Raw genomic sequence first — 20,546 nt, forward strand, 5'->3', positions numbered from 1 at the left:
CAGATGAGAGTTCCCTTGTGCTGCCTCAGTTGAATCTCCTTTACTTGACAGAGATGTGCCTGAGCAGCGGCCCTCCCCAGCCCTATCCCAAATCATACTTATTTTGCATAGGAGATACCATGGTCATGAAGATTGTTCTCCCAGGGTGAGGTTCATTCATTGCATTCTGGGTATGCTGACCCCTGTGATTTCCCCAAATGTGGGAAACTCGACTGCATTATTTGTGGTAGTGGGGGACTGTGTTTGTGCTTTCCTCTGGTCAGCTCTGGTAAAAGTCAGATTTCTTTGTCTCAGATCTTCCTCTAGCCTTGTTTTTTTTCGAGAGTTTCCTTGTGCTGCCTCAGTTGGATCTCCTTCACTTGACAGGGGGGTATCCGAGCAGCGACCCTCCCCAGCTCAAGCCCAACTCCTACTTACCTGCCAAGTGAGATACTATGATCAGGAAGGTGCTTCTACCAGGGCAAGGCTCACCCATTGCACTCTGGGTGTGCTGCTCCTACGATTTCCCCAAATGTGGGACACTTGACTGCATAATTTGTGTTTCCTCTGGTCGGCTACTCGTATAATTCAGATCTCTTTGTCTCAGGTCTCTCTCCAGCCTAGTTTGCTGTCTGTTTCCACTTCTCTTTTCTTGAGCCCCTGCCTTCTATGCCCTTGTGCACTCTCCTGACTTCTCCTGTCTGCTTACTTTGTGCCTTCCAACGCACAATGCAAACTACAGGTAGTGCTGCTGGGCCAACACCCTTTTACTTGCCTTACAGAGCAGCTCTGGAGCTGTTACAGTGCCCAGCTGCTGCAAGAAATCAGCTTGAATGCTTCAGGGGCTGGGGCATAGCCAACATGAGCAGCAAGATGCAGCACTGGACTATTAGTAATGTACTGTTGTATGCTGAGCACCACAATGCAGCACAAGACAATGAGCAGTGATACTGAGCACTGATGAGGATACTACAGAGAACTGACACTGAGCAGGAGAGACACACTACTAGTATTACTGAGCAGCAATAAGTAACCACTGATACTGGGCACTGATATTGAGATTTCCACTGAGAGAACATAGCCACGTCCTCTCCGCTCTCTCTTCAATGCACGAGTAAAAATGGCGGCAACGCGCAGCTCTTTATATGGAATCCGAATCTCGCGAGAATCCGACAGCGGGATGATGACATTTTCCCTTGTTCAGGTTTTCCGAGTCAGGCGGGAACAACCGAGCCTGCCTCGGACCAGTGTAAACCACGTGGAGTTCGTCGGGAATTCGGTTCTCGGAGAACCGAACCCGCTCCTCTATATATACTATATTACTATGTTACTGTAGTATACAGAACACCACAATGCAATGAGCAGTGATAGTGAGCACTGATGAGGATACTAGAACTGACACTGAGCAGCAAGATGCAGCACTGGACTATTAGTAATGTACTGTAGTATGCTGAGCACCACAATGCAGCACAAGACAATGAGCAGTGATACTGAGCACTGATGAGGATACTACTGAGAACTGACACTGAGCAGGAGAGACACACTACTAGTATTACTGAGCAGCAATAAGTAACCACTGATACTGAGCACTGATATTGAGATTAACACTGAGAGAACATAGCCACGTCCTCTCCGCTCTCTCTTCAATGCACGAGTAAAAATGGCAGCAACGCGCAGCTCTTTATATGTTACAGTGCCCAGCTGCTGCAAGAAATCAGCTTGAATGCTTCAGGGGATGGGGCATGGCCAACATGAGCCCCACACCAAAGGAGGGTGGGGGTGTTTAATGCAAACTAGGGGTCATCCAAGCACTGCAAAAGGCCGCCATGCCCTGCATGCCCCTTTTCTCTATGGAATCCGAATCAGCATGAATGCTTCAGGGGATGGGGCATGGCCAACATGAGCCCCACACCAAAGGAGGGTGGGGGTGTTTAATGCGAACTAGGGGTCATCCAAGCACTGCAAAAGGCCGCCATGCCCTGCATGCCCCTTTTCTCTTTTTATATGCAGATGAGGGTTCCAGCCAACTTTGGCCCACTGCTTGGATGACATCACCGTATGCAAATCCTTCTGCTGCAGACCTTCCCCCAGGAATGCTTGTACTAGTTGTTGGATATGGTTTGATATTTGATGGTGCTTCAGTATTAGGCAGCCTTCCGCCCTCCCATGTTCATCTGAAAAGATGTGGTCTCCCTGCAGTTGTTGTCCCCAGACGAGAGTTCCCTTGTGCTTCCTCAGTTGAATCTCCTTAACTTGACGGGGGAGGGGCTGCCCGAGCTGCCACCCTCCCCAGCCCTATCCCAACTCATACTTATTTTACATATTAGATCTCTTGATCATGAAGATTGTTCTCACAGGGTGAGGTTCATCCATTATATTTTAAAATAGGAAGGTACAAATTACATATTTGAATTGCATCTATGTGCTGGATTCAAATGTCCCCCCCCCCTTCCTTTCTCAATTGTGCCCGTCAGCAGCTATTCTAAGGTTGCTGCCAATGGGTGTGACACATTCATTTCTTCTGTGGGGTACACTGGACTCCACAAGGATTCACATTGGGGTGTAGAGTAGGATCTTGATCTGAGGCACCAACCGGCTCAAAGCTTTTGACTGTTCCCAAGAAGCTCAGTGCATTCTCCTCTATAACCCCGCTTCCATGAACAGGGAGCTCAGTTTGTAGTTGGTGCCTTCAGTAGCAGGCCAATTAACAGGGGCCTGCCTCAGGCAGCCTATTCTTAGCTATTAATTTTGACAAGAAAAGAAGAACTTGTTTTATGAGAATCTACAAGGGCTGCAGCAGGCTAGGTCTAATAGACATCTTTACTGCAGCTTCATCACTCCCAGCGGCGCTGTATACTCCCGTGCCCTGGTTGCTGGGTCACTGCAGCGGAGGCTCCGGTTTCATCCTAAGGTCAGTCACACACACACCACCCTTCCGGATCACGAGGCCGCTGATGAAGGGGAGCGAGGCCGTAGGGGGTGGGCCGTGTGCGCACTGCGGTGGACACTGATTACTGGGCAGCCACTCCACTAGCCACCAGGTACAGTTAAGGAGCACAGGTCTGGGGGTTTTTCTCCTATATTAACCCAATTTTGTACTGCCCGCAGCGCATTGTGATAGGTAATAGGGCCTGATTCAGGTTGGATTGCAATCACAATAAGCGATCCAACTGCAAAAATTGCTAAGAGCATACGCATGTGCCTGCATTTTCTGCGGCACCCCGCAGAGAATGTGATCGCCTCTGCCTGTCAATCGGGGTGGGGAAGGGGGGGAGAGGTGGGTCAGCAACACTCCATTTCCAAGTCAGGGATGGAGCGGTGCGGGGGCAAGGCTTCAAAATGGGGTCTGCAACGGAGGAGACACAGGGGGCGTGGTCACAGCGGCTGTATGACATCACATTCAGCCGCTGTGATCACAAAAATGGTGGCGGCTTCCTGCGCGCACATACAGTCTGCACCAGCAGGAGCCTACACCATTTTTTATGATCACGCTGAACTGCAGTGCGACTGCAATTACAGCATGGTCAAGAAGGGAGGCGTCATGCTGGGTGGCCATGCCCTGTCACTGTGCAGGAGCCAGCACCGCTCACACACTAGTCCCCGGGTGCAGCCCCCAACCCCCGGGACACCCGGAGCAACAAAATGTAGATTCAGGCCACCAGGCCACGCCCCTACCTATGAAACCATGCCTCCTTTTTACCATTGCGCTGCTTATCTGCGCGCACTGCATTACAATCTCCCTCGCCACCTCTCTGGGTGTCACCAGTGATAGTGACACCTCTGCCATGCTTGTAGCAGCTGGTCCTAAGATCTACGCCTCACACCCTGAGTGTTTGCCCTTGTGACTTGTTGATCATCATAGCGAAGCAGATGCTTACAGAAAACTGCAGGGGCTTAGATTGAAAATAAAAAAAATGATGGGTATAAGGTAGAGAGGAGCGGGTTCGGTTCTCCGAGAACCGAATTCCCCACGAACTCCACGTGGTTTACACTGGTCCGAGGCAGGCTCGGTTGTTCCCGCCTGACTCGGAAAACCTGAACAAGGGAAAATGTCATCATCCCGCTGTCGGATTCTTGCGAGATTCGGATTCCATAGAGAAAAGGGGCATGCAGGGCATGGCGGCCTTTTGCAGTGCTTGGATGACCCCTTGTTCGCATTAAACACCCCCACCCTCCTTTGGTGTGGGGCTCATGTTGGCCATGCCCCATCCCCTGAAGCATTCAAGCTGATTTCTTGCAGCAGCTGGGCACTGTAACAGCTCCAGAGCTGCTCTGTAAGGCAAGTAAAAGGGTGTGGGCCCTGCAGCACCACCTGTAGTTCGCATTGTGCGTTGGAAGGCACAAAGTAAGCAGACGGGAGGAGAAGTCAGGATAGTACACAAGGGCATCCTTTTCTCTTAGTCCGTAGAGGATGCTGGGGTCACATTAAGAACCATGGGGTATAGACGGGATCCGCAAGAGACATGGGCACTTTAAGACTTTCAAAGGGTGTGAACTGGCTCCTCCCTCTATGCCCCTCCTCCAGACTCCAGTTATAGGAACTGTGCCCAGGGAGACGGACATTTCGAGGAAAGGATTTATAGTTAAACTAAGGTGAGCATCTTACCAGCTCACACCTTAAGCATGCCGCAGAACGTGGCATTCAACAGAACACAAGCCAACGGCATGAACAATTGCAGCAAAAAGCTGACCAGAACCGTAACACAACATGTGTATAACCACAAGTAATAACTGCAGACACAGTATGGACTGGGACGGGTGCCCAGCATCCTCTACGTACTAAGAGAAAAGGATTTACCGGTAGGTATTAAAATCCTATTTTCTCATACGACCTAGAGGATGCTGGGGTCACATTAAGAACCATGGGGTTATACCAAAGCTCTTGAACGGGTGGGAGAGTGCGTACGACTCTGCAGCACCGAATGACCCAACTTGAGGTTATCATCAGCCAAGGTATCAAACTTGTAAAACTTAGCAAAAGTGTTTACTAAATAGCTGCTCGGCAAAGTTGCAATGCCGAGACTCCCCGACCAGCTGCCCAGGATGAACCCACCTTTCTAGTAGAATGGGTCTTCACCTAATTCAGTAACGGCAATCCTGCCGTGGAATGAGCATGCTGAATCTTACCACAGATCCAGCGCATAATGGTCTGCATGGAAGCAGGACACCCAATCATGTTGGGAGCATACAGGACAAACAGAGCCTCTGTTTTCCTAATCTGAACCGTTCTGGTGACATAAATTTTCAAAGTTCTGACCACAGCCAGAGACTTTGACTCAACGAAGGTGTCAGTGGCCAAAGGCACCATGTGGAAAGATGAACCACCTTCGGCAGAAATTGTTGACGTGTCCTCAATTCTGCTCTATCTTCATGAAAGATCAAATAAAGGCTCTTGTGATACTGCATGGTTTGTACTGTTTTCCATGTGCTCCCAGATCTTTCAAGCAAGTAGCATGGTCAAGAAAGTTCTGTTTGAAAAGAAACAAACATTTACTGTCATTGTTATGCAAATAAACTTACATTAAAGCTAACAAGAAAGCACACTCGTTCTGTCTTTAAACTGATAAAAGAAACCCCAATAATATGGGGCATGCAAAAATTGAGATAAAACTCAGTTTTGCTCCTCTCCACGGAAATCTTTAATAAAAGGCGAAATATTTGTTAGTTCTGAAGAGAAACCAGAGCATGACCAAGATTCCACCTGTCGCCTGAGTGCCATGCCAGCAGTTCTCATTCAGCTCAAAGTGAGCACCCAATTTGAATGAAAGAAAGCAGATTTCTCACCAGGCTTCCCCTTGCTATAAACATGGTTTGTACTCTTTTCCATGTGCTCCCATATCTTTCAAACAATTAGTGTGGTCAAGAAAGTTCTGTTTGAAAAGAAACAAACATTTACTGTAATTTCTATGCAAATGAGCTTACATTAAAGCACACTCGTTCTATCTTTAAACCAATAAAATAAAACCCCAATAAGATGGGGCATGCAAAAATTGAGATAAAACTCAGCTTTGCTCCTCTCCACGGAAATCTTTAGTAAAAGGCGAAAGATTTGTTCGTTCTGAAGAGAAACCACAGCATGACCAAGATTCTACCTGTCGCCTGAGTGCCATGCCGGCAGTCCTCATTCAGCTCAAAGTGAGCACCCAATTTGAAAGAAAGAAAGCAGATTTCTCACCAGGCTTCCCCTTGCTATAAACATGGTTTGTACTCTTTTCCATGTGCTCCCAGATCTTTCAAGCAATTAGTATAGTCAAGAAAGTTCTGTTTGAAAAGAAACAAACATTTACTGTCATTTCTACGCAAATGAGCTTACATTAAAGCACACTCGTTCTATCTTTAAACTGATAAAAGAAACCCCAATAAGACGGGGCATGCAAAAATTGAGATAAAACTCAGTTTTGCTCCTCTCCACGGAAATCTTTAGTAAAAGGCGAAAGATTTGTTCGTTCTGAAGAGAAACCAGAGCATGACCAAGATTCCACCTGTCGCCTGAGTGCCATGCCAGCAGTCCTCATTCAGCTCAAAGTGAGCACCCAATTTGAAAGAAAGAAAGCAGATTTCTCACCAGGCTTCCCCTTGCTATAAGCATGGTTTGTACTCTTTTCCATGTGCTCCCAGATCTTTCAAGCAATTAGTATGGTCAAGAAAGTTCTGCTTGAAAAGAAACAGACATTTATTGTCATTGTTATGCAAATATACTTACATTAAAGCTAACAAGAAAGCACACTCGTTCTGTCTTTAATCCGATAAAAGAAACCCCAATAATATGGGACATGCAAAAATTGAGATAAAACTCAGTTTTGCTCCTCTCCACGGAAATCTTTAGTAAAAGGCGAAAGATTTGTTCGTTCTGAAGAGAAACCAGAGCATGACCAAGATTCCACCTGTCGCCTGAGTGCCGTGCCAGCAGTCCTCATTCAGATCAAAGTGAGCGACAATTTGAAAGAAAGCAGATTTCTCACCTGTCTTCTCCTTGCTATAAGCATGGTTTGTACTGTATTCCATGTGCTCCCAGATCTTTCAAGCAAGTAGCATGGTCAAGAAAGTTCTGTTTGAAAAGAAACAAACATTTACTGTCATTTCTATGCAAATGAGCTTACATTAAAGCACACTCATTCTATCTTTAAACCGATAAAAGAAACCCCAAAAAGATGGGGCATGCAAAAATTGAGATAAAACTCGGTTTTGCTCCTCTCCACGGAAATCTTTAGTAAAAGGCGAAAGATTTGTTCGTTCTGAAGAGAAACCAGAGCATGACCAAGATTTTTATCTGAAAATATGTGTTCTCCCTGCAGTTGTTGTCCCCAGATGAGAGTTCCCTTGTGCTGCCTCAGTTGAATCTTCTTTACTTGACAGGGGGATGCTCGAGCAGCGACCCTCCCCAGCTCTAGCCCAACTCCTACTTACCTGCCAGGTGAGATACTATGATCATGAAGGTGCTTCTCCCAGGGCAAGGCTCACCCATTGCACTCTGGGTGTGCTGCTTCTGCGATTTCCCCAAATGTGGGAAACTTGACTGCATAATTTGTGTTTCCCCTGGTCGGCTCTCGTATAATTCAGATCTCTTTGTCTCAGGTCTCTCTCCAGCCTAGTTTGCTGTCTGTTTCTACTTCTCTTTTCTTGAGCCGCTCCCTTCTATGCCCTTGCGCACTATCCTGACTTCTCCCGTCTGCTTACTTTGTGCCTTCCAACGCACAATGCAAACTACAGGTAGTGCTGCAGGACCCACACCCTTTTTCTTGCCTTACAGAGCGTCTCTGGAGCAGTTACAGTGCCCAGCTGCTGCAAGAAATCAGCTTGAATGCTTCAGGGGCTGGGGAATAGCCAACATGAGCCCCACACCGAAGGAGGGTGGAGGTGTGTAATGCGAACTAGGGGTCATCCAAGCGCCGCAAAAGGCCGCCATGCCCTGCACGCCCCTTGTCTCTTTTCATATGCAGACGAGGGTTGAAGCCAACTTTGACCCACTGTTTGGATGACATCACCATATGCAAATCCATCTGCTGCAGGCCTTCCCCCAGGAATGCTTGCACTAGTTGTTGCATTTGGTTTGTTGTTTGGGGGTGCTTCAGTATTAGGCAGCCTTCTGCCCTCCCATGTTCATCTGAAAATATATGTTCTCCCTGCAGTTGTTGTCCCCAGATGAGAGTTCCCTTGTGCTGCCTCAGTTGAATCTCCTTTACTTGACAGAGATGTGCCTGAGCAGCGGCCCTCCCCAGCCCTATCCCAAATCATACTTATTTTGCATAGGCGATACCATGGTCATGAAGATTGTTCTCCCAGGGTGAGGTTCATTCATTGCATTCTGGGTATGCTGACCCCTGTGATTTCCCCAAATGTGGGAAACTCGACTGCATTATTTGTGGTAGTGGGGGACTGTGTTTGTGCTTTCCTCTGGTCAGCTCTGGTAAAAATCAGATTTCTTTATCTCAGATCTTCCTCTAGCCTTGTTCTTCTTTCGAGAGTTCCCTTGTGCTGCCTCAGTTGGATCTCTTTCACTTGACAGGGGGGTGCCCGAGCAGCGACCCTCCCCAGCTCTAGCCCAACTCCTACTTACCTGCCAGGTGAGATACTATGATCATGAAGGTGCTTCTCCCAGGGCAAGGCTCACCCATTGCACTCTGGTTGTGCTGCCCCTGTGATTTCCCCAAATGTGGGAAACTTGACTGCATAATTTGTGTTTCCCTTGGTCGGCTCTCGTATAATTCAGATCTCTTTGTCTCAGGTCTCTCTCCAGCCTAGTTTGCTGTCTGTTTCCACTTCTCTTTTCTTGAGCCGCTCCCTTCTATGCCCTTGCGCACTATCCTGACTTCTCCCGTCTGCTTACTTCGTGCCTTCCAACGCACAATGCAATCTACAGGTAGTGCTGCAGGGCCCACACCCTTTTACTTGCCTTACAGAGCAGCTCTGGAGCAGTTACAGTGCCCAGCTGCTGCAAGAAATCAGCTTGAATGCTTCAGGGGCTGGGGCATAGCCAACATGAGCCCCACACCGAAGGAGGGTGGAGGTGTGTAATGCTAACTAGGGGTCATCCAAGCGCCGCAAAAGGCCGCCATGCCCTGCACGCCCCTTTTCTCTTTTCATATGCAGACGAGGGTTGAAGCCAACTTTGACCCACTGCTTGGATGGCATCACCATATGCAAATCCATCTGCTGCAGGCCTTCCCCCAGGAATGCTTGCACTAGTTGTAGCATTTGGTTTGTTGTTTGGGGGTGCTTCAGTATTAGGCAGCCTTCTGCCCTCCCATGTTCATCTGAAAATATGTGTTCTCCCTGCAGTTGTTGTCCCCAGATGAGAGTTCCCTTGTGCTGCCTCAGTTGAATCTCCTTTACTTGACAGAGATGTGCCTGAGCAGCGGCCCTCCCCAGCCCTATCCCAAATCATACTTATTTTGCATAGGAGAGACCATGGTCTTGAAGATTGTTCTCCCAGGGTGAGGTTCATTCATTGCATTCTGGGTATGCTGACCCCTGTGATTTCCCCAAATGTGGGAAACTCAACTGCATTATTTGTGGTAGTGGGGGACTGTGTTTGTGCTTTCCTCTGGTCAGCTCTGGTAAAAGTCAGATTTCTTTGTTTCAGTTCTTCCTCTAGCCTTGTTCTTCTTTCGAGAGTTCCCTTGTGCTGCCTCAGTTGGATCTCCTTCACTTGACAGGGGGGTGCCCGAGCAGCGACCCTCCCCAGCTCTAGCCCAACTTCTACTTACCTGCCAGGTGAGATACTATAATCATGAAGGTGCTTCTCCCAGGGCAAGGCTCACCCATTGCACTCTGGATTTGCTGCCCCTGCGATTTCCCCAAATGTGGGAAACTTGACTGCATAATTTGTGTTTCCCCTGGTCGGCTCTCGTATAATTCAGATCTCTTTGTCTCAGGTCTCTCTCCAGCCTAGTTTGCTGTCTGTTTCCACTTCTCTTTTCTTAAGCCGCTCCATTCTATGGCCTTGCGCACTATCCTTACTTCTCCCGTCTGCTTACTTTGTGCCTTCCAATGCACAATGCAAACTACAGGTAGTGCTGCAGGGCCCACACCCTTTTACTTGCTTTACAGAGCAGCTCTGGAGCTGTTACAGTGCCCAGCTGCTGCAAGAAATCAGCTTGAATGCTTCAGGGGCTGGGGCATAGCCAACATGAGCCCCACACCGAAGGAGGGTGGAGGTGTTTAATGCGAACTAGGGGTCATCCAAGCGCCGCAAAAGGCAGCCATGCCCTGCACACCCCTTTTTTATTTTCATATGCAGACGAGGGTTGAATCCAACTTTGACCCACTGCTTGGATGACATCACCATATGCAAATCCGTCTGCTGCAGGCCTTCCCCCAGGAATGCTTGCACTAGTAGTTGCATTTGGTTTGTTGTTTGGGGGTGCTTCAGTATTAGGCAGCCTTCTGCCCTCCCATGTTCATCTGAAAATATGTGTTCTCCCTGCAGTTGTTGTCCCCAGATGAGAGTTCCCTTGTGCTGCCTCAGTTGAATCTCCTTTACTTGACAGAGATGTGCCTGAGCAGCGGCCCTCCCCAGCCCTATCCCAAATCATACTTATTTTGCATAGGAGATACCATGGTCATGAAGATTGTTCTCCCAGGGTGAGGTTCATTCATTGCACTCTGGGTATGCTGACCCCTGTGATTTCCCCAAATGTGGGAAACTCGACTGCATTATTTGTGGTAGTGGGGGACTGTGTTTGTGCTTTCCTCTGGTCAGCTCTGGTAAAAGTCAGATTTCTTTGTCTCAGATCTTCCTCTAGCCTTGTTCTTCTTTCGAGAGTTCCCTTGTGCTGCCTCAGTTGGATCTCCTTCACTTGACAGGGGGTGCCCGAGCAGCAATCCTCCACAGCTCTAGCCCAACTCCTACTTACCTACCAGGTGAGATACTATGATCTTCACTGTTAGGGCAATCAGGATGTGGAATTCCCTGCCAGGGAAGGTGGTAATGGCGGACTCTGTAATTGGATTTAAAAAAGGAATGGATACATTTCTGAATGAAAAAGCTATCCAAGGTTATAATACTTAAAATATCAACATGGTTAATCCGGGGGTAACATGAGTTATAGTAGCTAACTAGTCATAAAACATTATTCAGCAAGTATGTAGAATCATCACAACTTAAAACAGGTTGAACACGATGGGCAATTTGCCTCTATTCAACCTCAAAAACTATGTTACCATATGTTACTATATTACTATGTTACTGTAGTATACAGAACACCACAATGTAATGAGCAGTGATAGTGAGCACTGATGAGGATACTAGAACTGACACTGAGCAGCAAGATGCAGCACTGGACTATTAGTAATGAACTGTAGTATGCTGAGCACCACAATGCAGCACAAGACAATGAGCAGTGATACTGAGCACTGATGAGGATACTACTGAGAACTGACACTGAGCAGGAGAGACACACTACTAGTATTACTGAGCAGCAATAAGTAACCACTGATACTGAGCACTGATATTGAGATTTCCACTGAGAGAACATAGCCACGTCCTCTCCGCTCTCTCTTCAATGCACGAGTAAAAATGGCGGCAACGCGCAGCTCTTTATATGGAATCCGAATCTCGCGAGAATCCGACAGCGGGATGATGACATTTTCCCTTGTTCAGGTTTTCCGAGTCAGGCGGGAACAACCGAGCCTGCCTCGGACCAGTGTAAACCACGTGGAGTTCGTCGGGAATTCGGTTCTCGGAGAACCGAACCCGCTCCTCTATATATACTATATTACTATGTTACTGTAGTATACAGAACACCACAATGCAATGAGCAGTGATAGTGAGCACTGATGAGGATACTAGAACTGACACTGAGCAGCAAGATGCAGCACTGGACTATTAGTAATGTACTGTAGTATGCTGAGCACCACAATGCAGCACAAGACAATGAGCAGTGATACTGAGCACTGATGAGGATACTACTGAGAACTGACACTGAGCAGGAGAGACACACTACTAGTATTACTGAGCAGCAATAAGTAACCACTGATACTGAGCACTGATATTGAGATTTCCACTGAGAGAACATAGCCACGTCCTCTCCGCTCTCTCTTCAATGCACGAGTAAAAATGGCAGCAACGCGCAGCTCTTTATATGGAATCCGAATCTCACGAGAATCTGACAGCGGGATGATGACATTTTCCCTTGTTCAGGTTTTCCGAGTCAGGCAGGAACAACCGAGCCTGCCTTGGACCAATGTAAACCACGTGGAGTTCGTGGGGAATTCGGTTCTCGGAGAACCGAACCCGCTCCTCTCTACCTTATACCCATCAATTGTTTTTATTTTCAATCTAAGCCCCTGCAGTTTTCTGTAAGCATCTGCTTCGCTATGATGATCAACAAGTCACAAGGGCAAACACTCAGGGCTTGAGGCGTAGATCTTAGGACCAGCTGCTACAAGCATGGCAGAGGTGTCACTATCACTGGTGACACCCAGAGAGGTGGCGAGGGAGATTGTAATGCAGTGCGCGCAGATAAACAGCGCAATGGTAAAAAGGAGGCATGGTTTCATAGGTAGGGGCGTGGCCTGGTGGCCTGAATCTACATTTTGTTGCTCCGGGTGTCCCGGGGGTTGGGGGCTGCACCCGGGGACTAGTGTGTGAGCGGTGCTGGCTCCTGCACAGTGACAGGGCATGGCCACCCAGCATGACGCCTCCCTTCTTGACCATGCTGTAATTGCAGTCGCACTGCAGTTCAGCGTGATCATAAAAAATGGTGTAGGCTCCTGCTGGTGCAGACTGTAGAGAAAAGCTGCTGTGACCACGCCCCCTGTGTCTCCTCCGTTGCAGACCCCATTTTGAAGCCTTGCCCCCGGACTAAGAGAAAAGAATGCCCTTGCGCACTATCCTGACTTCTCCTCCCGTCTGCTTAATTTGTGCCTTCCAACGCACAATGCGAACAACAGGTGGTGCTGCAGGGCCCACACCCTTTTACTTGCCTTACAGAACAGCTCTGGAGCTGTTACAGTGCCCAGCTGCTGCAAGAAATCAGCTTGAATGCATCAGGGGATGGGGCATGGCCAACATGAGCCCCACACCAAAGGAGGGTGGAGGTGTTTAATGCGAACTAGGGGTCATCCAAGCACTGCAAAAGGCCGCCATGCCCTGCATGCCCCTTTTCTCTTTTCATATGCAGATGAGGGTTCCAGTCAACTTTGGCCCACTGCTTGGATTTACATCACCGTATGCAAATCCGTCTGCTGCAGACCTTCCCCCAGGAGTGCTTGTACTAGTTGTTGCATATGGGCCCTCATTCCGAGTCGTTCGCTCTGTAAATTTCATCGCATCGCAGTGAAATTCTGCTTAGTACGCATGCGCAATATTCGCACTGCGACTGCGCCAAGTAATTTTACAATGAAGAAAGTATTTTTACTCACGGCTTTTTCTTCGCTCCGGCGATCGTAATGTGATTGACAGGAAATGGGTGTTACTGGGCGGAAACAGGCCGTTTTATGGGCGTGTGGGAAAAAACGCTACAGTTTCCGGAAAAAACGCAGGAGTGGCCGGAGAAACGGGGGAGTGTCTGGGCGAACTCTGGGAGTGTTTGTGACGTCAAACCAGGAACGACAAGCACTGAACTGATCGCAGATGCCGAGTAAGTCTGAAGCTACTCTGAAACTGCTAAGTAGTTTGTAATCGCAATATTGCGAATACATCGGTCGCAATTTTAAGAAGCTAAGATTCACTCCCAGTAGGCGGCGGCTTAGCGTGTGTAACTCTGCTAAAATCGCCTTGCGAGCGATCAACTCGGAATGAGGGCCATGGTTTGATATTTGATGGTGCTTCAGTATTAGGCTGCCTTCCGCCCTCCCATGTTCATCTGAAAAGATGTGGTCTCCCTGCAGTTGTTGTCCCCAGATGAGAGTTCCCTTGTGCTGCCTCAGTTGAATCTCCTTTACTTGACAGAGATGTGCCTGAGCAGCGGCCCTCACCAGCCCTATCCCAAATCATACTTATTTTGCATAGGAGATACCATGGTCATGAAGATTGTTCTCCCAGGGTGAGGTTCATTCATTGCATTCTGGGTATGCTGACCCCTGTGATTTTCCCAAATGTGGGAAACTCGACTGCATTATTTGTGGTAGTGGGGGACTGTGTTTGTGCTTTCCTCTGGTCAGCTCTGGTAAAAGTCAGATTTCTTTGTCTCAGATCTTCCTCTAGCCTTGTTCTTCTTTCGAGAGTTCCCTGGTGCTGCTTCAGTTGGATCTCCTTCACTTCACAGGGGGGAACCCGAGCAGCGACCCTCCCCAGCTCTAGCCCAACTCCTACTTACCTGCCAGGTGAGATACTATGATCATGAAGGTGCTTCTCCCAGGGCAAGGCTCAACCATTGCACTCTGGGTGTGCTGCTCCTGCGATTTCCCCAAATGTGGGAAACTTGACTGCATAATTTGTGTTTCCCCTCGTCGGCTCTCGTATAATTCAGATCTCTTTGTCTCAGGTCTCTCTCCAGCCTAGTTTGCTGTCTGTTTCCACTTCTCTTTTCTTGAGCCGCTCCCTTCTATGCCCTTGCGCACTATCCTGACTTCTCCCGTCTGCTTACTTCGTGCCTTCCAACGCACAATGCGAACTACAGGTAGTGCTGCAGGGCCCACACCCTTTTACTTGCCTTACAGAGTAGCTCTGGAGCAGTTACAGTGCCCAGCTGCTGCAAGAAATCAGCTTGAATGCTTCAGGGGCTGGGGCATAGCCAACATGAGCCCCACACCGAAGGAGGGAGGAGGTGTGTAATGCAAACTAGGGGTCATCCAAGCGCTGCAAAAGGCCGCCATGCCCTGCACGCCCCTTTTCTCTTTTCATATGCAGACGAGGGTTGAAGCCAACTTTGACCCACTGCTTGGATGACATCACCATATGCAAATCCATCTGCTGCAGGCCTTCCCCCAGGAATGCTTGCACTAGTTGTTGCATTTGGTTTGTTGTTTGGGGGTGCTTCAGTATTAGGCAGCCTTCTGCCCTCACATGTTCATCTGAAAATATGTGTTCTCCCTGCAGTTGTTGTCCCCAGATGAGAGTTCCCTTGTGCTGCCTCAGTTGAATCTCCTTTACTTGACAGAGATGTGCCTGAGCAGCGGCCCTCCCCAGCCCTATCCCAAATCATACTTATTTTGCATAGGCGACACCATGGTCATGAAGATTGTTCTCCCAGGGTGAGGTTCATTCATTGCATTCTGGGTATGCTGACCCCTGTGATTTCCCCAAATGTGGGAAACTCGACTGCATTATTTGTGGTAGTGGGGGACTGTGTTTGTGCTTTCCTCTGGCCAGCTCTGGAAAAAGTCAGATTTCTTTGTCTCAGATCTTCCTCTAGCCTTGTTCTTCTTTCGAGAGTTCCCTTGTGCTGCCTCAGTTGGATCTCTTTCACTTGACAGGGGGGTGCCCGAACAGCGACCCTCCCCAGCTCTAGCCCAACTCCTACTTACCTGCCAGGTGAGATACTATGATCATGAAGGTGCTTCTCCCAGGGCAAGGCTCACCCATTGCACTCTGGGTGTGCTGCCCCTGCGATTTCCCCAAATGTGGGAAACTTGACTGCATAATTTGTGTTTCCCTTGGTCGGCTCTCGTATAATTCAGATCTCTTTGTCTCAGGTCTCTCTCCAGCCTAGTTTGCTGTCTGTTTCCACTTCTCTTTTCTTCAGCCGCTCCCTTCTATACCCTTGTGCACTATCCTGACTTCTCCTCCCGTCTGCTTACTTTGTGCCTTCCAATGCACAATGCAAACTACAGGTAGTGCTGCAGGGCCCACACCCTTTTACTTGCCTTACAGAGCAGCTCTGGAGCTGTTACAGTGCCCAGCTGCTGCAAGAAATCAGCTTGAATGCTTCAGGGGATGGGGCATGGCCAACATGAGCCCCACACCAAAGGAGGGTGGAGGTGTTTAATGCGAACTAGGGGTCATCCAAGCACCGCAAAAGGCCGCCATGCCCTGCACGCCCCTTTTCTCTTTTCATATGCAGATGAGGGTTGAAGCCAACTTTGACCCACTGCTTGGATGACATCACCGTATGCAAATCCGTCTTCTGCAGAACTTCCCCCAGGAATGCTTGCACTAGTTGTTGCATTTGGTTTGTTGTTTGGGGGTGCTTCAGTATTAGGCAGCCTTCTGCCCTCCCATGTTCATCTGAAAATATGTGTTCTCCCTGCAGTTGTTGTCCCCAGATGAGAGTTCCCTTGTGCTGCCTCAGTTAAATCTCCTTTACTTGACAGAGATGTGCATGAGCAGCGGCCCTCCCCAGCCCTATTCCAAATCATACTTATTTTGCATAGGAGATACCATGGTCATGAAGATTTTTCTCCCAGGGTGAGGTTCATTCATTGCATTTTGGGTATGCTGACCCCTGTGATTTCCCCAAATGTGGGAAACTCAGCTGCATTATTTGTGGTAGTGGGGGACTGTGTTTGTGCTTTCCTCTGGTCAGCTCTGGTAAAAGTCAGATTTCTTTGTCTCAGATTTTCCTCTAGCCTTGTTCTTCTTTCGAGAGTTCCCTTGTGCTGCCTTAGTTGGATCTCCTTCACTTTACAGGGGGGTACCCGAGCAGCGACCCTCCCCAGCTCTAGCCCAACTCCTACTTACCTGCCAGGTGAGATACTATGATCATGAAGGTGCTTCTCCCAGGGCAAGGCTAACCCATTGCACTCTGGGTGTGCTGCTCCTGCGATTTCCCCAAATGTGGGAAACTTGACTGTATAATTTGTGTTTCCCCTGGTCGGCTCTCGTATAATTCAGATCTCTTTGTCTCAGGTCTCTCTCCAGCCTAGTTTGCTGTCTGTTTCCACTTCTCTTTTCTTGAGCCGCTCCCTTCTATGCCCTTGCGCACTATCCTGACTTCTCCTCCTGTCTGCTTACTTTGTGCCTTCCAACGCACAATGCGAACTACAGGTAGTGCTGCAGGGCCCACACCCTTTTACTTGCCTTACAGAGCAGCTCTGGAGCTGTTACAGTGCCCAGCTGCTGCAAGAAATCAGCTTGAATGCTTCAGGGGCTGGGGCATAGCCAACATGAGCCCCACACCAAAGGAGGGTGGAGGTGTTTAATGCAAACTAGGGGTCAGCCAAGCGCCGCAAAAGGCCACCATGCCCTGCACGCCCCTTTTCTCTTTTCATATGCAGACGAGGGTTGAAGCCAACTTTGACCCACTGCTTGGATGACATCACCATATGCAAATCCATCTGCGGCAGGCCTTCCCCCAGGAATGCTTGCACTAGTTGTTGCATTTGGTTTGTTGTTTGGGGGTGCTTCAGTATTAGGCAGTCTTCTGCCCTCCCATGTTCATCTGAAAATATATGTTCTCCCTGCAGTTGTTGTCCCAAGATGAGAGTTCCCTTGTGCTGCCTCAGTTGAATCTCCTTTACTTGACAGAGATGTGCATGAGCAGCGGCCCTCCCCAGCCCTATTCCAAATCATACTTATTTTGCATAGGAGATACCATGGTCATGAAGATTTTTCTCCCAGGGTGAGGTTCATTCATTGCATTTTGGGTATGCTGACCCCTGTGATTTCCCCAAATGTGGGAAACTTGACTGCATTATTTGTGGTAGTGGGAGACTGTGTTTGTGCTTTCCTCTGGTCAGCTCTGGTAAAAGTCAGATTTCTTTGTCTCAGATCTTCCTCTAGCCTTGTTCTTCTTTCAAGAGTTCCCTGGTGCTGCCTCAGTTGGATCTCCTTCACTTCACAGGGGGGAACCCGAGCAGCGACCCTCCCCAGCTCTAGCCCAACTCCTACTTACCTGCCAGGTGAGATACTATGATCATGAAGGTGCTTCTCCCAGGGCAAGGCTCAACCATTGCACTCTGGGTGTGCTGCTCCTGCGATTTCCCCAAATGTGGGAAACTTGACTGCATAATTTGTGTTTCCCCTCGTCGGCTCTCGTATAATTCAGATCTCTTTGTCTCAGGTCTCTCTCCAGCCTAGTTTGCTGTCTGTTTCCACTTCTCTTTTCTTGAGCCGCTCCCTTCTATGCCCTTGCGCACTATCCTGACTTCTCCCGTCTGCTTACTTCGTGCCTTCCAACGCACAATGCGAACTACAGGTAGTGCTGCAGGGTCCACACCCTTTTACTTGCCTTACAGAGTAGCTCTGGAGCAGTTACAGTGCCCAGCTGCTGCAAGAAATCAGCTTGAATGCTTCAGGGGCTGGGGCATAGCCAACATGAGCCCCACACCGAAGGAGGGTGGAGGTGTGTAATGCGAACTAGGGGTCATCCAAGCGCTGCAAAAGGCCGCCATGCCCTGCACGCCCCTTTTCTCTTTTCATATGCAGACGAGGGTTGAAGCCAACTTTGACCCACTGCTTGGATGACATCACCATATGCAAATCCATCTGCTGCAGGCCTTCCCCCAGGAATGCTTGCACTAGTTGTTGCATTTGGTTTGTTGTTTGGGGGTGCTTCAGTATTAGGCAGCCTTCTGCCCTCACATGTTCATCTGAAAATATGTGTTCTCCCTGCAGTTGTTGTCCCCAGATGAGAGTTCCCTTGTGCTGCCTCAGTTGAATCTCCTTTACTTGACAGAGATGTGCCTGAGCAGCGGCCCTCCCCAGCCCTATCCCAAATCATACTTATTTTGCATAGGCGATACCATGGTCATGAAGATTGTTCTCCCAAGGTGAGGTTCATTCATTGCATTCTGGGTATGCTGACCCCTGTGATTTCCCCAAATGTGGGAAACTCGACAGCATTATTTGTGGTAGTGGGGGACTGTGTTTGTGCTTTCCTCTGGTCAGCTCTGGAAAAAGTCAGATTTCTTTGTCTCAGATCTTCCTCTAGCCTTGTTCTTCTTTCGAGAGTTCCCTTGTGCTACCTCAGTTGGATCTCCTTCACTTCACAGGGGGGTGCCCGAACAGCGACCCTCCCCAGCTCTAGCCCAACTCCTACTTACCTGCCAGGTGAGATACTATGATTATGAAGGTGCTTCTCCCAGGGCAAGGCTCACCCATTGCACTCTGGGTGTGCTGCCCCTGCGATTTCCCCAAATGTGGGAAACTTGACTGCATAATTTGTGTTTCCCCTGGTCGGCTCTCGTATAATTCAGATCTCTTTGTCTCAGGTCTCTCTCCAGCCTAGTTTGCTGTCTGTTTCCACTTCTCTTTTCTTGAGCCGCTCCCTTCTATGCCCTTGCGCACTATCCTGACTTCTCCTCCTGTCTGCTTACTTTGTGCCTTCCAACGCACAATGCGATCTACAGGTAGTGCTGCAGGGCCCAGACCCTTTTACTTGCCTTACAGAGCAGCTCTGGAGCTGTTACAGTGCCCAGCTGCTGCAAGAAATCAGCTTGAATGCTTCAGGGGCTGGGGCATAGCCAACATGAGCCCCACACCAAAGGAGGGTGGAGGTGTTTAATGCAAACTAGGGGTCAGCCAAGCGCCGCAAAAGGCCACCATGCCCTGCACGCCCCTTTTCTCTTTTCATATGCAGACGAGGGTTGAAGCCAACTTTGACCCACTGCTTGGATGACATCACCATATGCAAATCCATCTGCGGCAGGCCTTCCCCCAGGAATGCTTGCACTAGTTGTTGCATTTGGTTTGTTGTTTGGGGGTGCTTCAGTATTAGGCAGCCTTCTGCCCTCCCATGTTCATCTGAAAATATATGTTCTCCCTGCAGTTGTTGTCCCAAGATGAGAGTTCCCTTGTGCTGCCTCAGTTGAATCTCCTTTACTTGACAGAGATGTGCATGAGCAGTGGCCCTCCCCAGCCCTATTCCAAATCATACTTATTTTGCATAGGAGATACCATGGTCATGAAGATTTTTCTCCCAGGGTGAGGTTCATTCATTGCATTTTGGGTATGCTGACCCCTGTGATTTCCCCAAATGTGGGAAACTTGACTGCATTATTTGTGGTAGTGGGAGACTGTGTTTGTGCTTTCCTCTGGTCAGCTCTGGTAAAAGTCAGATTTCTTTGTCTCAGATTTTCCTTTAGCCTTGTTCTTCTTTCGAGAGTTCCCTTGTGCTGCCTCAGTTGGATCTCCTTCACTTTACAGGGGGGTGCCCGAGCAGCGACCCTCCCCAGCTCTAGCCCAACTCCTACTTACCTGCCAGGTGAGATACTATGATCATGAAGGTGCTTCTCCCAGGGCAAGGCTCACCCATTGTACTCTGGGTGTGCTGCTCCTGCGATTTCCCCAAATGTGGGAAACTTGACTGCATAATTTGTGTTTCCCCTGGTCGGCTCTCGTATAATTCAGATCTCTTTGTCTCAGGTCTCTCTCCAGCCTAGTTTGCTGTCTGTTTCCACTTCTCTTTTCTTCAGCCGCTCCCTTCTATACCCTTGTGCACTATCCTGACTTCTCCTCCCGTCTGCTTACTTTGTGCCTTCCAATGCACAATGCAAACTACAGGTAGTGCTGCAGGGCCCACACCCTTTTACTTGCCTTACAGAGCAGCTCTGGAGCTGTTGCAGTGCCAAGCTGCTGCAAGAAATCAGCTTGAATGCTTCAGGGGCTGGGGCATAGCCAACATGAGCCCCACACCGAAGGAGGGAGGAGGTGTGTAATGCAAACTAGGGGTCATCCAAGCGCTGCAAAAGGCCGCCATGCCCTGCACGCCCCTTTTCTCTTTTCATATGCAGACGAGGGTTGA

The 20,546-nt window shown here is 48.9% G+C and overlaps 23 non-coding genes and 2 pseudogenes across 23 annotated transcripts; 20 read left to right on the plus strand and 5 right to left on the minus strand.

The window, feature by feature from the left end:
* The first annotated feature begins 94 nt into the window (after nt 1–94).
* LOC135023098 (U1 spliceosomal RNA) lies at nt 95–258 on the plus strand. Its single transcript, XR_010220106.1, has one exon. It is a non-coding gene; the product is annotated as a U1 spliceosomal RNA (small nuclear RNA).
* Nucleotides 259–409: 151 nt separating this feature from the next.
* On the plus strand, nt 410–573 carry LOC135023342 (U1 spliceosomal RNA). The gene has a single exon (XR_010220310.1). It is a non-coding gene; the product is annotated as a U1 spliceosomal RNA (small nuclear RNA).
* Nucleotides 574–5,550: 4,977 nt separating this feature from the next.
* Nucleotides 5,551–5,666, minus strand: LOC135023414 (U5 spliceosomal RNA). The gene has a single exon (XR_010220368.1). It is a non-coding gene; the product is annotated as a U5 spliceosomal RNA (small nuclear RNA).
* A 275-nt stretch (nt 5,667–5,941) lies between these two features.
* LOC135023410 (U5 spliceosomal RNA) lies at nt 5,942–6,057 on the minus strand. The gene has a single exon (XR_010220364.1). It is a non-coding gene; the product is annotated as a U5 spliceosomal RNA (small nuclear RNA).
* A 274-nt stretch (nt 6,058–6,331) lies between these two features.
* Nucleotides 6,332–6,447, minus strand: LOC135023390 (U5 spliceosomal RNA). The gene has a single exon (XR_010220344.1). It is a non-coding gene; the product is annotated as a U5 spliceosomal RNA (small nuclear RNA).
* A 286-nt stretch (nt 6,448–6,733) lies between these two features.
* LOC135023396 (U5 spliceosomal RNA) lies at nt 6,734–6,849 on the minus strand. The gene has a single exon (XR_010220350.1). It is a non-coding gene; the product is annotated as a U5 spliceosomal RNA (small nuclear RNA).
* Nucleotides 6,850–7,118: 269 nt separating this feature from the next.
* LOC135023381 (U5 spliceosomal RNA) lies at nt 7,119–7,234 on the minus strand. The gene has a single exon (XR_010220335.1). It is a non-coding gene; the product is annotated as a U5 spliceosomal RNA (small nuclear RNA).
* Nucleotides 7,235–7,378: 144 nt separating this feature from the next.
* Nucleotides 7,379–7,541, plus strand: LOC135023239 (U1 spliceosomal RNA). Its single transcript, XR_010220241.1, has one exon. It is a non-coding gene; the product is annotated as a U1 spliceosomal RNA (small nuclear RNA).
* A 671-nt stretch (nt 7,542–8,212) lies between these two features.
* Nucleotides 8,213–8,376, plus strand: LOC135023038 (U1 spliceosomal RNA). Its single transcript, XR_010220046.1, has one exon. It is a non-coding gene; the product is annotated as a U1 spliceosomal RNA (small nuclear RNA).
* Nucleotides 8,377–8,528: 152 nt separating this feature from the next.
* Nucleotides 8,529–8,691, plus strand: LOC135023314 (U1 spliceosomal RNA). The gene has a single exon (XR_010220290.1). It is a non-coding gene; the product is annotated as a U1 spliceosomal RNA (small nuclear RNA).
* A 671-nt stretch (nt 8,692–9,362) lies between these two features.
* LOC135022996 (U1 spliceosomal RNA) lies at nt 9,363–9,526 on the plus strand. The gene has a single exon (XR_010220005.1). It is a non-coding gene; the product is annotated as a U1 spliceosomal RNA (small nuclear RNA).
* A 152-nt stretch (nt 9,527–9,678) lies between these two features.
* LOC135023331 (U1 spliceosomal RNA) lies at nt 9,679–9,841 on the plus strand. The gene has a single exon (XR_010220302.1). It is a non-coding gene; the product is annotated as a U1 spliceosomal RNA (small nuclear RNA).
* Nucleotides 9,842–10,512: 671 nt separating this feature from the next.
* LOC135023333 (U1 spliceosomal RNA) lies at nt 10,513–10,676 on the plus strand. The gene has a single exon (XR_010220304.1). It is a non-coding gene; the product is annotated as a U1 spliceosomal RNA (small nuclear RNA).
* A 3,240-nt stretch (nt 10,677–13,916) lies between these two features.
* LOC135023247 (U1 spliceosomal RNA) lies at nt 13,917–14,080 on the plus strand. The gene has a single exon (XR_010220249.1). It is a non-coding gene; the product is annotated as a U1 spliceosomal RNA (small nuclear RNA).
* Nucleotides 14,081–14,232: 152 nt separating this feature from the next.
* LOC135023290 (U1 spliceosomal RNA) lies at nt 14,233–14,368 on the plus strand (annotated as a pseudogene).
* A 698-nt stretch (nt 14,369–15,066) lies between these two features.
* Nucleotides 15,067–15,230, plus strand: LOC135023050 (U1 spliceosomal RNA). Its single transcript, XR_010220059.1, has one exon. It is a non-coding gene; the product is annotated as a U1 spliceosomal RNA (small nuclear RNA).
* Nucleotides 15,231–15,382: 152 nt separating this feature from the next.
* Nucleotides 15,383–15,545, plus strand: LOC135023197 (U1 spliceosomal RNA). The gene has a single exon (XR_010220201.1). It is a non-coding gene; the product is annotated as a U1 spliceosomal RNA (small nuclear RNA).
* Nucleotides 15,546–16,219: 674 nt separating this feature from the next.
* On the plus strand, nt 16,220–16,383 carry LOC135023002 (U1 spliceosomal RNA). The gene has a single exon (XR_010220011.1). It is a non-coding gene; the product is annotated as a U1 spliceosomal RNA (small nuclear RNA).
* A 152-nt stretch (nt 16,384–16,535) lies between these two features.
* Nucleotides 16,536–16,698, plus strand: LOC135023266 (U1 spliceosomal RNA). The gene has a single exon (XR_010220266.1). It is a non-coding gene; the product is annotated as a U1 spliceosomal RNA (small nuclear RNA).
* Nucleotides 16,699–17,372: 674 nt separating this feature from the next.
* LOC135023095 (U1 spliceosomal RNA) lies at nt 17,373–17,536 on the plus strand. The gene has a single exon (XR_010220103.1). It is a non-coding gene; the product is annotated as a U1 spliceosomal RNA (small nuclear RNA).
* Nucleotides 17,537–17,688: 152 nt separating this feature from the next.
* On the plus strand, nt 17,689–17,824 carry LOC135023291 (U1 spliceosomal RNA; annotated as a pseudogene).
* A 698-nt stretch (nt 17,825–18,522) lies between these two features.
* LOC135023125 (U1 spliceosomal RNA) lies at nt 18,523–18,686 on the plus strand. The gene has a single exon (XR_010220132.1). It is a non-coding gene; the product is annotated as a U1 spliceosomal RNA (small nuclear RNA).
* A 152-nt stretch (nt 18,687–18,838) lies between these two features.
* LOC135023248 (U1 spliceosomal RNA) lies at nt 18,839–19,001 on the plus strand. The gene has a single exon (XR_010220250.1). It is a non-coding gene; the product is annotated as a U1 spliceosomal RNA (small nuclear RNA).
* Nucleotides 19,002–19,675: 674 nt separating this feature from the next.
* On the plus strand, nt 19,676–19,839 carry LOC135023096 (U1 spliceosomal RNA). The gene has a single exon (XR_010220104.1). It is a non-coding gene; the product is annotated as a U1 spliceosomal RNA (small nuclear RNA).
* Nucleotides 19,840–19,991: 152 nt separating this feature from the next.
* On the plus strand, nt 19,992–20,154 carry LOC135023220 (U1 spliceosomal RNA). The gene has a single exon (XR_010220222.1). It is a non-coding gene; the product is annotated as a U1 spliceosomal RNA (small nuclear RNA).
* The last annotated feature ends 392 nt before the right edge of the window (nt 20,155–20,546 follow it).

Source organism: Pseudophryne corroboree, unplaced genomic scaffold (assembly GCF_028390025.1).
Source record: "Pseudophryne corroboree isolate aPseCor3 unplaced genomic scaffold, aPseCor3.hap2 scaffold_396, whole genome shotgun sequence".
Classification (NCBI taxonomy): Eukaryota; Metazoa; Chordata; class Amphibia; order Anura; family Myobatrachidae; genus Pseudophryne; species Pseudophryne corroboree.